Raw genomic sequence first — 14,917 nt, 5'->3', positions numbered from 1 at the left:
CTTGTGATAATGCTCAAGCTCTTCAGGAGAGAGTTTATTTTTGCCTTTGTAAACTCCCTTATCTTTATCTTTGTTGGAGTTTCCCTTAGGAGACTTTTGGACATTGTCCTTCCCCTTAGGCTCATTGGAACCCTTGTTTTCTGTGGGCTTAGAATTTCTTTTAGCCCCTGTTTGGAAATTGATTTGAGAAGCCACCATAGTATGGTTTATAACCACTGATATGGTGCGTGGCCTTTGGGAGTTGACATACTCCGCCATTTCTTCAGTTAAGCCCGCACAAAATTGTTGCTTTTTCTCTCCAAAATTTAACTTTTTAAAGACAGTGGCTCTGAGTTGTAGGTCCCAAAACTTATCTACATATTTGTGAATGGATTTATAGGGAGAGAGATTCAAGCTTCGCCATTTGGTGAGTACTTTATCTTTGGCATCACTGGACAAGAACTGCTTCATAATGGAAGCTCTCAAAGCTTTCCATGTTCGTGGAGCTTCACCGTTGGCCCATAGGCTAAACCACCATTTTCTGGCAGACGTTTGAAAGTGCACAACTACATGGCATAGCTTAGAGGATTTTGTGAAGCCCCCATCTCCAAACACCACATCAAATTGTTGGATAAAGGACAAGACTTTGTTAGTAGCACCAAAGGTGCCATCGTAAGTAAGGAAAGAGATACTCTTCCCTCCCTCTTTGGAATTCTTGAGCTTGGACGTCCTCTTCCACATGGCATAGGATTTGCTATGGCCTCTTCTTTTTGAGGGTTCAAAGGTTGCACCATCACTTTCTTTAGAAGGTGAAGAATTTGAGGAAGATGGGGAAGAGGGTGACCTCTTTCTGGCCTTTTTCTTGCCTTGATCTTCTTTGTCTTCACCATCACTTTATAAGAGGAAGAGGATGAAGAAGATGGAGAAGAGCGTGTCCTCTTTCTCACCTTTTTCTTCTCTTGCCTTTTGTCATCCCTCTTTGAAGTATGGTGTGGAGAAGTATGAGATGGTCTTCTCATTTTTGGAGGTGATGGAGAGGCGTTTAGCCCACCGTCTTTGTGGAGCCATCGCCCTCGAGGTGGCAAGAGACTCACTTATTTCTCGTTCCTTTGGTGGGAGCTCTTGAATTCTCCTTTGAGAAGGAGATGCGTCATCAAGGAGAAAATTTTTGAGCCCTTCATATGGATCCTCTTCTTCTTCCCGAATCGGAGAGAGGCCTCTTTTGGAAGTTTCGCAAGGAGGCTTCCTAGGTTCTCTCTCATCATGGTGGGGAGCTTGGAGAATCCCATGAGCACAAAGCTACCATTGCACTTCACTTTGGAGGGATGGATTTCCCATGGCTTGTTGAAGCCTAGAAACAAGATAGTTAATAAGCATCGAGGCATCATTAGTAGCCTGCTCATTAGCAAAATCAAAGTTATCAACATCCATTTCACTCTCTTTAGTATTGCCAGCCATTCTAACAACTTTTAGGTGTAAACTTTTTAGGTGTACTTTGGCACTTCAATCCCTATTTGCTACTCCTCTTTACCCCTTTAGAAAAAGCACTCAAGCTACTCTACCCATGGCTCGAATACCACTAATTGCAAGGAATAGAAGAGAGGGTCATTCAACACCAAAACATCACCGTCTCCCATCAAGCTTCTATAAGCTCAATATGGTTAAGCCATAGGCAATCCATAGGCAAGCCTCGTAGGACTCCACTATTAAGACCATAGCTCTCGATGGTGATGCCCCGTTAATTGCACAAAGGCAGGCACATTGCAAGGTTGAAAAATCACTATTCTACTTTCTCACATGAAATGAATAATACCAACCATTTATAGCTAGCTTGAGGACCTCCCTTCATGAGCAAGAAAAGAGAAACCTTGTGCTGTGATACCAATGTAACATTTAATGGCCTAGTAACTTGTGTGTAGCGGCATATAGCATGAACATAGTGAGCATTTCATTAGAATAGACTCCTAATGAGAATAACAAGAGTGCTTGGGTGGAGAGAGCAACAATAAGCATATAACCTAGTTAGATAGCATGAACAATACTTCAAAAGGGAGAGAAAGTAAGCAATTGTAAACAGTTGAGGACCGGATTTGCATGGAGCCGGTCCCCCCACCAAAAGGCTTGGTATTATGGTTTCTCCCATCAAGAGAGACATTTTACAATACAATTCTTTGTGTTCCTTCAATACTAGCTAGTGCAATGAAGATAGAAACTTCGAGAACTAAGCAAAACACTTATCAAACACAACATCAATTCCCTCACGGTCTCAGACCCAAGACCTCACACACCTTTGAAGATGGTGAGAGCTAGCGGGGTATGAGAGTAGATTGAGAGGAAGAGGGAGTAGTTTACGAGAAAAATGTACATCTCCTCACATAATCACTCATAGTAGCATAGATTAGCTTAGTAATTAGCATGGTAGAGGAAATGGGCATGCATTGAAGCTTGGCTCTTGGTTGGATTTGCATTACAAAGCCAAGAGTTGTTGGTGTAGGCCTCCCTTCTCACAAGCTTGGAGTAGGTGATAAGCTTTCCATTAAAGCTTGAAGAGAGAGAGAGAGAGAGTCTTCTTACTCCACACATAGACTAGTGCAAGTGTGTAATGCAATAATGCCTTGAGAAAATGAGCCCCCTCTCTATCTTGGTCGACCCCTCTTGCTATTTGCTCATGCAGACCCCCCATTGGACCTCCCAAGGCTTAGCCAATAGGATTTTGGGAGCATAAGTGATAGCCTTCTGACATGTGTCCCCCTTTCCCTTTTTGTGAGAGATCTAGCTAATAAATTAATGCAACTAAACTCTCATTGGACCCCTTTGTCTCCTGGCCACCAATAGGAATCAGGCAAGCCATTGGGGTGTTGAATGCTTATTGGATCCCTTGGGAGACTGTCCAATAGTCTTCTAGAGAGGTTAATTCTTATTGGCTCTTTTATTAGGTGTTTTTAAATTAATTAAACTAGATTTACTCTAGCCTAATTCTCATTGGTCCACGTCCAAGGCCATCCAATAGGATTTGAGTACACCTTTTGGGCATCTGGGCTAGGGAGTTGACATGTGTCTCTCATTCCCTTTGGAAGGAGCTTATGTGTGTGTGTGTGTGTGAGGGAGAGAGAGTTTCTCTCTCATCTCCTTCAACTAGGGCTTGCCCCCTCCTATGTAGGGATGCATGAAGTCTTTTTGGGACACACACAAAGCATCCAATTTCCCTAATGTTTGACCTTTGGACACATCCTTTGAATTTTGGAACCTTATCATTTTGGATCCCTACTATGGCCGGTCTGCCAGCTTAACCAATATTCTAGCTTTTCCTCCCCTGGCACTTCCACATATTAAATGATCAGTTTAACATGAGAAAATCATTTAGGAGAATTAGATATTAGTTATTATGACAAGATAAATAGATTTTGATGAGAGCAGGTGTTGCTGAAGAGATGTGGTGCAAGATTATGGATTATTTATGCTAGAGAGAAAATTGTCAGAGAAGAAGGTGCGGTTCAAGGGTACATGTTAGAACATAGTATAATAAGGCCTTGATTCAAGTTTGGTGTCATTTGGAGTTGTAAATTGTCGGTTAGGCTTACATTTCACTAAAGACCATTGCAGACACACAATTTTCTTTAGAAACTTGGAAACTAAACCAAACCTTATGAATCTTGAATTGTGACTTGTTTATAGTGTGAACATCCAATACAAGTAAAAAAATTGGATTTTTTTTCATTTTGACATGAAAGATAATAAGCAGTCTTATTATCTCCTACCCTAAAAATCCATCCTTTAGAAAAATTTTCAAAGGGGATTGGATCTAGGATAGTAATAGAGTGCTTGTATGAAGTTTCAAGTAATTTGGACATCATTTGACTTGCATGACCACTTGAATTGCATCGAAAACTGCCAGACTCACAAACTACTTAGAGATTGAAAAAAACTAATCCAAAAATTGTAAAACCTCATTCAAATCTTATTGAACATATACTTTACTTGTGGGAACCATCAAAAGTTAAAAATCTTGCAAATGGCATGGAGATAATAAGAGCGCTTATTATCTTGGTCTTCAAAATTGCAAAACTATCATTAGTTGAGCATACCTCATAGGGTTCACTTAATAATTATGTGACTATCACGTGAGCGCAGCAAAAGGGGTTATTAAATTTTATTTTTTTTCACATTTTCACATAGAGAAGGGTAAAATGGAATCGGGAATAAAATGTAAAATGGAATCGGGAAAAAAATTTACAGATTGAATAGGAAAAGGGTGTATTTTATTTGTCAAGAGTTCACAGATAAGGAGTTTTAGAATGATCCTTGAACGCACGTGATACACACAATCTAAACATAGTGACGCCCCCAAGATCATACCATGTTAGACCATTGTGTATTTAGCTTATGTTTCAAATTTGGTGTCATATGGAGCTATGAGAGCCATTTGTGCCAAATTTCTCTAAAATTACAAAAAGGGAGCTAAAAACTTGAAAATGGTTCCAAACCTCATGAAACTTGCCAAGTGACCTATTCATAGTGTGGAAAACTAGTGTGGGCCAAGAAACTTTGAAAAAATATTCATTTTTTGGTCAAAAGATAATAGACACTTTTTTGGCAAGATAATAAGCGTGATTTTTTCAAGTGATCCAAATATCATAAAACTTGTCAAGTGACTTATTTATAGTGCTTACAATTAGTGTATGACAAGAAATTTTAAAAAAACCTTCATATTAGGTCAAGAGATAATAATCGGGCTTATTATCTCCTGTTGCAAAACAGAAGATTTTTGAACTTCCCACTTCTCCCCATAGAAGCGGTCTAGTCTATAGCATCTCTGAGAGAGTTATTGTACACTGTATAGGAGTCGGCATTAGTTCATGAAGTCTCTTGGTGTTCGTCATCTTTGCACTATCTTGACCTCCGATTTCATTTCATGCTCTCCAATGAAGGACAGTAAAGTCTTCGATGTTACAGGATTGCTCTTTCTAGATATTTCCATTCTTGCATCACCATATAGAGATTGCATGTCTCCAAGGTAGAGCTCATGATACACATTGATATCCATGATAGGTGTAGATGTGAAATTCACACTATCATGTTTTCTATTCCTGATCATCTCCCATAAGGCTTGTGGCCATGGCTATTCCACTTCTGAAATGGGCATCATCACTTATGACTTGGGGACATCCGTGGTATTGGACACTACCCTTGTGTTCATTGGTATTTCATTTTTAGGCCTCATTTGATTAATCACTTCATTTCCCTTGTGCTCAATTTCCCTGTTTCTTTGGTGGATCATTAGGAAGAGAATGGGGTCTAGGGGGGCCTCTTTATTTTCCATGAGATTATGGAGGTGATTAACATTTTGACGAATAGATGCATGCCATATGTGCAAGAATGGTGGGTGTGTAAGAGTGGTCAAAGGATGCACTTTCCCCCCCAAAAAAGGGGTGGACAACTTTATGATTTTTGGACTTCCATAACTCCTACATACGATCTTCGATTTGAGTGGAGACTATAGATCCATAATCTACATGCCAAGCTCTTTCCATAGATACGCTACATGATATGGTTTTGCTTGCTATATTTTAAATTTCATTTTTGGGAAAAATTTGAATTAAAATAAACTAGCCATTTTACTTGTTTGAATTAAAAATTTGTCCTTTGATTTCTTTCTTAATACTAGAGGTTTGAATCCCTTAAATTTTCAAATAAAGAGGCCCTCCTAGACTCCATTCTCTTCCTAATGTTAACACTTCTTGTATAGGGATGTTTAGTTTTTCTGCTCCATTAGAGCCTGAACAATCTCTAAGCCATTTGCACACATTAGGGAACATTTGGTCTCTCAAAAGGGCCCTATAAGGATGTTTGACTTTGTCTCTCTTGTCCAAAGTGGGCAACCTTGTGAAGTCCATGAACGCTTTGTCAAAACCCTATCAACCTACATATCACTGGAAAGATCTTATAATGGAGGCTCCAAATCTCCAATCTCCAACAAATTAGGTTCCAAATCTCCATAACTCGACAAACTTGGAGTTGATTTGTAGAAGTTATGGCTTCATCCACTAAAGTTGAAATGTGGGGAGAGATTCCATTTATAAGATGGAGTTATCACATCAAAAATTGGTATCTTCTAGAATATAAAGAATCTGATGGCATGCTATATACCAATGGATAGATCTCAATGAGTATATTCTAAATCCAAAAGGTTCGATAAGTTTTAATTTTCATTTGTAAAAAAATTACCATGCGCCTGTTTTGAACAAGAGAGTGAAAGTCAAAGTCCTTATAGGGCCCCTTTGAGAGTCCAAAGTTTTCCTAATGTTTCTAATCTCTGTTCCTCGACTTTAGGATGCAGATATTTTCAACCATATTTGTTGGACAATGTTTGGTTAGTTCTCAATCTAGCCCCGTAAGACTACAATAGAGTCTCTAAAAGTTCTATCACTTTTCTCCACTCAGACTGAACCTCCCAATGATACTTTGGAAGAAAGTGCTCCTCCTGATTGTTTCTTGTTTTCTCTTTGTTTTGAAGCTCCTCTTTGGTTTGTTTCAACTCTATTTCTAAGGCGATTTTCTCTTTTAGCATCTTTGCTTTCATTTTCTCTCTTTTTGCTTTTCATGATTTTCTCTGACTCAATACCGTCAAACTCTCAAATTTTGTTTGAGCTGAAAGATTTTTTTTGTCCTTAGTTGGTGTGGTTTTTGTAGTTTCTTAAGCTTATGCTCTAGCCATTACATTGATAGGAACTGTTGGCTCAATTTTGGATCCACTTGAGAATGCCAAAATCCCAATGACATTCATCGTCACTTGCCCCTCGGTTTTAGGATTTTTGGGATAGTTTGGAAGTAAATGATCTATCCCACAACCATCGCAAAACCCAAAAATATTCGTGCAATTCTCCTTGTGCATACAAAATCTTGCCCAACGATTACCTCCACATTCATAGCAAGGACCTTCCTATTGAGAGGCTTGTGGAGCCTCCATTGGTTGTCATGTCCCAGGAGGATAGACTTTAGGTTTGAAATCCTAGTTTTCTATGAGCATGAGTGCATTTTTGTCCCTCCATCTTGTAATGATTCTTCATTGGTTGCAGAATCTGTGATGACTTACCCAAGAAGGATAACCTTCATTGGTATATTCAACACTCTTAGTTTCTCTCTCATAAGTCTCAACTAGTTATCCATAATACAAAGTTGGTGGTAGTATTTTTTGACTTATGAGTGTTTCTATTGGTTGCGTGTATCTAAAAATTTCTCAATTTTCTTGAGATAAAGGAGACTATTGGCCCAACACTGGTTGAGGCTTGTCTCCCCTTTGTGGTGCATTATTTGGTACCTTGATGATGGTGGTAAAGGTTGCACCCTCAAAGGTCCATATGACATTTTCCTCACATAATTCTTGTTGTAAAAACATTCACTCGTCTCATGATTCATATAATTTTTTCTTGATTGGGCACCATGCCAAGAATCGTGGTACATTTGATGGTGGTTGTTGTCACAGGTTCAGGTTGTGTTGATAACTTTGGTTCATCCTCCTATCTCTTTTTTGGCGATTTGATCAATATTTGGTATAGGTGGATCTTGAACACTCCTCTTTGTTGTTGATTACTTGTGGTAGAAGAGAGACTGTTTTGATCACATTCTTTGCATCTTCTTATACCTCTCCATAAAACTTGCATTTGTCAACTAGATACAATGATTCTCTAGTGACTTGCTCAAACGTGGTACATGCCTTCAAGTGTAGGTCCTTTTTGAGAGTTTCATTTCTCAAGCCCTCTGTAAAGAGAATTGACAATGCCTCATCTTGTGGTAGCTCTCTTAAAGGACACCTATATATACCTTTCTCAAATGTGGTGCACAACTTCAAGTGCAAGTCCTTTTTTTAGAGTTTTGTTTTTCAATCCCTCTATAAAGAGGATTGAAAATCTCTTGTCTTGTGGTATATCTCTTACATGACACCTCTCTATGCATTTCTTGAAATGAAGCAAAAAATCCTTCACTTTCCTGTTCTCCTGCTTCTTAAACACGTAGATTTGGGACAATCTGTTATGCTTGATTCACCTTTTGGAGAATTCCTCAACAAAGTCTTGCAGAAGCTGTTCTATGTTGGGAAAATCTCTGCTAAACAATGGTTGAAACCATGTTAAGGTTGTTGTTTTTAGTGTTAGCCCAAATTGCTTATACTGAGTATGGAAATCTGCCACTTGTTAAGCTCTTAAAACTTGTGTGCATATAGATCCCCTGACCCATTGTACTTCTTGGCAATACACTTTGCTAATTAATATGTCCGCATTGGTCGTGCTTTGTTTACCATCCTCACAACTCCAGGTTCTCTTAGAAGGACATCTCTAGACTTATAAACCCCAATAGGAACTTTAGTTAGAGTTAGTTTTGTGGCCCTCTTGTCAGGTCGTACATCTCTAGCTTTGATCCATATATTTGGAGCTCTCATTGTTTAAATCATGCTTACAGCTTCATTGTCCATGTGTGTGGTCATTGAAACCCTTGAACTCAAGGATCCCATCTGTCTTGCTCTTCCATTTTCTGGTCTAGTTTTTTATAGAGTAGGTTAAATGTGTTGAGAGTGACATAATACTGATGGAGTGGGCCTCCAAAGTACGTATATTTCTCTAGCTCCTTACAATCTACAATGGAGTATCTCCACCCATACTTCTCAAGCATGATAACATGGGTATCTCTAGCTTCTATGTATGTAAAAATGTACAAGTGTTTTTGCTCTAACAACTCTCCAATGCAAGACTGGTCACACTTATAATAGAGCATTTGATCACCATTATTGTACTTGTACAGCTCTGCATGAGTGTTGTCCATGTTAACTCGAGTTATTTTGTTTACTTGCCTTAGTTTTGCATTTGGAATGTCCAACTTAGGCATCTTATCCTCATGCTCTATGTTAACTTTGTCTTTTGTGTCTGACAATCCCCATTTATCCATAGTATAGTGATTTTACGTGACTAGATACATTATTCCTTCATCATCAAAGTATTGATCACCACTGTAATCCACACACACTATGTCCTTAAACTCACTAGGTGTCCATGCTAGCTTTAAAACATAGTGATGCATATCATCTTCGTAATTTTTGCACTTTGGTCGTTTTCAACCTAGTATTTCAAGTGCAACAATTGCATGGTTGGTGCGGGTTGAGATTGTCCTGCTCCCATGCTAGTTCCCTCTTTGAAACTCACACTTTTGTATCCCTCATCCATGAAAAGTATAGGATCTCTCTGATGAAGTATTATACATAATTTCCTGTGGAATTGGCTTTAAGGGAGGCAATGGTCCCTGAACACACTCTCTTTCATGGACATATGGCTAATCTGGTCTGCTATAATAGGGTTTCCATTCTAGTATAGCCTACCCAATTTCAAATACATCAAGAAAAAGAACTATTGCAAAATCATGACCTGTTACCTCATAAATTTCTTCCAAATCCTCAAATCCAAAACACTTCAAGATACAATGCTTTAACCGTTGCAATCTATCCAAAAAACACTTGGTTAATAATAGTTTTCCACCTCTCTATTAGTCAAAAAATTTTAATCGGCCAAAATTATTGCGCTTTTGCCACAAAACCTATTTTATCTTGCAGAATCCTCAAATGAAATATAAATTCAATTTTGAAAAGATCACTATGATTTTATGACTAGCTCAAGCTATGGTACAATTTTGGTCTAAATCTGTGATAGAGGAACATGGATCTTGATCCATGTATCTCATGGAAGAATGTGATGAAACCTCCCATAGAGCTTGCCTTTGGTACCCTGACACTAGCTATATACTTTTTTGTGTGGGTTGGACTTGATTAGGCTAGCTAAATGTCAGACCTTAGGTCTGCTTTGTGGTCTTTTTCTTAGAAAGGTTTTTGCCTCTTTTGACCACTTTTTGGATTCTTTTGGCTACCATGCTTTGGGAAGTTTTGCTTGCTAGGGTCTTTGCAATAGGCTGGTAAAGTCTCTATCCAAAAACTTAGATGAGGGACATGGATAGTGATTCATGTTCCATCACTTTTGGACCTGATATTTGGCTAGCTAATTTCTTATGATGTGTGTAGCCTACTCCAAAAATCTTTTAGGATTTGGATCATTTTTTGATGACCAAAAGCGAATTTTTGTGTATTCTTTGTGATTTTTGACTATTTTCTAAATATTCTCTTTTGACCAAATTTTTTGCCAATATATCTTTTGGGAAAAGTATTTTAAATAATCTTAGTTATCTACTGCTCAAATCTCAAGAAAAAACTATGATGAGGGACATCGATCGCAATCCATGTTTGACCTCATTTCAACATGAAACTTGGTAAGCTAGTTGGCAATACTATTTTGATGCTAATCTCCAAATCTATTTGAGTTTAGATCACTACAAGTGCGTAAATCCCAAATTTTAATCAATTTCAATAGCTTTTGGTGATTTCTTCCAATTTCTTTGATTTGAGTGTGATTTTGGTTGCAATTAGACCCAAAACTTTGGTTTCAATTTTTTTGAAGCAATATGTAACTAGATGGTCTCAAATCTTGCTCAAATTGTTTCTGGGGAACATGGATCATGATTTGTGTTCCACCACAGCATGGAATGAAACTTCTTAGATTGCTTCCTATGAGTGTCAGTGATACCCTTGGGCACCAACATTTTGAGCTTTGATTAGACATTAGGCCCTCAAATTTTCTAATTTTCATAGTTATGGTCTTTTTTTGCCAAATAATGGTTTTCAATAGTTTTTGCCCTAATCTTTCAACCCAAATTTGATGGTGGCAGTTTCTACTTACCCTACTCCTATGTGCTAGAAAGAAACTAGGAACAAAAGAAATAAAAAAGGTACAAATTGAAAGAGAAATGGAATATGAAACAATACTTCAATGCATCAAAAAATTCACTAGGTGAAATTTGGACTCACAAAGGGGCCCTTTAAGGAGTTTGACTTTACCTCTCTCTACCAAAATGGGCGTAATGATAAATTTTTGCAAACAAACTCCAAAGTTGGCGGAGGTTTGATAGTTAGAATGTCCTCTTCAAGCTCTATCTACTGATATATAGATGGCCATGAGATTCCTCATATTTTAGAAGATTCTTTTTTTGATTCACAAGAATCTTCTAAAATATGAGGAATCTCATGGCGAGCTATATATCAGTAGATAGAGCTTGAAGAGGACATTCTAACTATCAAACCTCCTCCAACTTTGGAGTTTGTTTGCAAACATTTATCAATGCGACCGTTTTGGTAGAGAGAGGTAAAGTCAAACTCCTTAAAGGGCCCCTTTGTGAGTCCAAATTTCACCTAATGTGAATAATGAAATGCCTTTGTATCTCACTCACAAATCCCTTTTCCCCTCAAGGATAAATCTAGCCGGTCCTTTGACTCTAGACTAAACCCATGTCTAGCTGCTTTACTAGACTCTATCAAGCATTAAACCCACATCTAGCTGCTAAAATGTAAATAGGATGGGTAACAAAATGTTTCAAAACAAAATCTCTATATACAACTAGGTCACTCACCACCTAAGGATTATTCCCCAGCAATTGCGCCAATGTAAGCGAATCGCCACCGCGATGGACGTTTGTAGCATAGCTATCTGACACTAACATAATGTCAATACTCAAGGAAGTGACTCGGATGGGGCACATAGACATTTTGAGGGTGTCAATCTCAATAAGTGAACCTATCAAGAAATCACATCAACACAAAAAGAAAACAATCACTCTCTAATATGAAAATCTATCTATGTTCTATCTTGCAACTCTAGGTCGTTATGTCATTTTGTCAAATAAATGGACTTGAATCATCACAAAACTTAACGGGAAGCTATATTAGGACTAAGGACACATGTCTACAAAGTCTTGTGGTCAATTGATGAGGTACCAAAATCCCGATCCATCATGGTCCAAGTCAAAAAAACTACAACAAAACAATCTAGATAGGTTACCCTAAGGTCTAACAACACTCCATTCTGATCAAAATGTCAAAAAACAATGATTTTGGCACTCAAATCTAGAGATAAGACTCATAGACACATAGTCATACACCACAACAAAACTTGAAATGCTTATATTTAATTGAAAGAGTAAGAGACAAGGAACACAATACAAATTTCAGAATCAAATTTGGATTGCCAGAACATGAGAAAAATGTGTTACAAGTTGTAGTTCAACAGTTACTCACATTTGTAGGTACAAAAGCTCTTCAAAACTCAAGACAATATCACAATTGTTTTCAAACTAAGGTTTTTTTTATAGATTTATACCTAGAGATTTTCAAATGGCCAATGGTCGGCTCAAATGGCTTTGGCTTCATGATGACAAAATAGTACAACTCAAAGTATATAGCATATGACTCAAAATTACATGGATTCTTTTACAAGGCTTTTCAACCAAAACAGAATGGCTTACATCAAAATTTGGGACTTGGACAAGGTGTGGTCGGCTAGGAGGGTGCCCATCATGTGTATCAACCAAACATAGATTATGCATTATCAATTGCCTTGGTCTTTAGGAGCACGTTGTGGTGGTCGATTGGCAAGTGAAGCACTTGGCAAATGATCTTATTGGTTATCTTTACTTGAACTATAACCCCATCTTTGTCTGTGAGGGTAGATTCTCCATTGTAGTGGATGCTCAACATTAACTCATGTGGTCTCTAAAAGTTCGTGCACCATGGTGGTATGAGGAAAAAGCTATCCAATTCCAAGTATCTATCCCCATCAATCACTTTGGGATGTTGGTGTACAGTATATAGCTCTTTAGGGAAGATGTTTGCCTTTACTTTGCTTCCATTTGATGTTTAGAACTTTACAATGAATATACTTGTTGCAATCTAGTCCAAATCTTCATTTTTGATGTGATCTTTTGCATTTGAATAAATGTCAAAAATGTCGTTTGGTGCACCTCTGTGAGGCATCCTACTAACAAAATTTTTTATTTTAGTACCGAGAATCTGGTTGAAAACTTGTCCAAAAATATGCTTTAGCACAAACTTAACCATAAATTAAAGATTATACATAACTGAAGCAAATGTGATCCAGATTTGACCAAATTTCACTAGCGTGTCAAAGACAACTACATACACTAGGAGGAATTGGTTTAGGTCAATTCTAGGCTAGAGGTACATGGATTGCGATCCATATTTGGAGGCCAAATTAGGTTTTCTTGGTTTTATCAAGTCAACATGATAAATAGATGCTATGATAGAAAAGTTGTTGGGTTTGGATAATTTGATTGTACATCAAGTCAAATTTTGCATTTTTTCGGTAAACTTGGAGAAATTTAGGATTTCCACAAGGATTTTTGTCAGGGGGGGGGGGGGGTGAGGTCACTATAGTAATAAATTCCTATCACTTGGGTTCAATAATAGGGATTATTTTAATCTCACAAATTTACATACAGAAGGGTGTTGAAAAAATGATCTTGAAGAAAGATTTGCAGATTGAATAGGAAAAGGATTCTTTTTATTGGTGAAAAATTCACAGCTAAGGTGTTTTATAAATAGTTCTTGAACACACATGATCTATTGATTTTACATATAGTGAACCCCAAGGATCTTGTATTCAAATGTCTATGTCTTAAAATTTTGAGATTGTGCCATAATTATCATGTAATTCATGATGGCTAGATGTTGGTGTATAGATCTCGGATAGGTACATGGATTGCGATCCATATTTGTTCATAGAATGGACTAAGAATTGGAAAATGTGTCCTAGTAGCTAATCCTAGCACACTGGTGAAATCTTTTCAAATTCAAATCAAAATTTACTAAGGTATCCCAATTTTATAGCTTATGGCCATATTTTCTTTTTGACCAAAATTGATTCTTGGATCCCTCTTTGTTGCAATCCTATGGTTTGTGGATGTTATCTTTCTCTGATCTAATTCTTTGGTGATGAAAAAAAACTTTATATCCACTTGCCTGCTATGTTTCACCACAATCTATCTCTGATAGACCCTTCTAAGTTTTATGACCTTGTCAAGCATTTTTTGGATGTACTTTGACTATTTAAGTCATATACAACATTTTCAAGGGTTTAAGCTTCAAGGTTTTGACAGTAACTCTAAATTATCTTGCTTGGAGTCTCTAATGCACTCTCTTGAATTTCAAAAAACTTGTAGAGTTCCCTCACTTTTTTGATGTCCTTGGTATTCTAAGCTATCCGTGGACCAAAACTGCATGAATCGGCATTTGGGAGGCATGGATCATGATCCATGTTTGAGAGCCAAATGATAAAAAAATTGTGGGATAGTTTCTTGGCATGTTTCTATAGTCATTGGATAGCAAAGTTTTGGGGTTTACACCAAATTTCCTTGCTGTGGGTCAAAATGACCATTTGGATTCTAAGTTTGGGAGAATTTGGGATTTTTAGGTCAAAATATGTCCAAATTCAACCGAATTTTATCCCAAGGCTATGCTCTAACTACTATCAAGGTTTCCCTAAATCTGAGAGAGTTGGAGACATGGATTACAATCTAGGATTAGTCTCATTATCCTGTTGTTTTTGCTACGGAGCACTCGTGCAAGCTCTGGTGGAATCTCCTAGAGAAATCTTTTTGAGTTTGGGTCTTGGGGAACATGAATCACGATTGATATTCCATTACCAAAATGAAAACTGATGATGTAGCCTTGAAGTACATAAATTGTTGACCATTTTGCCCAAGTATTTTTGAGTTTGGATATTTTTTTGATTCTTTTGTTGGCAGTGAACTCACAAAAATGCCGATTCAATATTTTTTGGTGTGATCTTTTTGGTATTTATTGTGTCGTGCAAACCATTTAGACATGTTGAGTAAGGTATGTAGACTGTACCTATCAAATTTAATGAAGAGTGGTGGCCCCGATGGCTTGTAACCATGCAAAAAATGTAGTGCCTATTCTAGGGTGCCAAGAAGCTCTCTCTCTCTCTCTCTCTCACACACACACACACACACACACACACACACACACACACACACA

The sequence above is a fragment of the Adiantum capillus-veneris genome, chromosome 12, assembly GCF_014529385.1.
Source record: "Adiantum capillus-veneris isolate H3 chromosome 12, ASM1452938v2, whole genome shotgun sequence".
NCBI lineage: Eukaryota > Viridiplantae > Streptophyta > Polypodiopsida > Polypodiales > Pteridaceae > Adiantum > Adiantum capillus-veneris.
Note: the sequence above shows the minus strand (reverse complement) of the source record.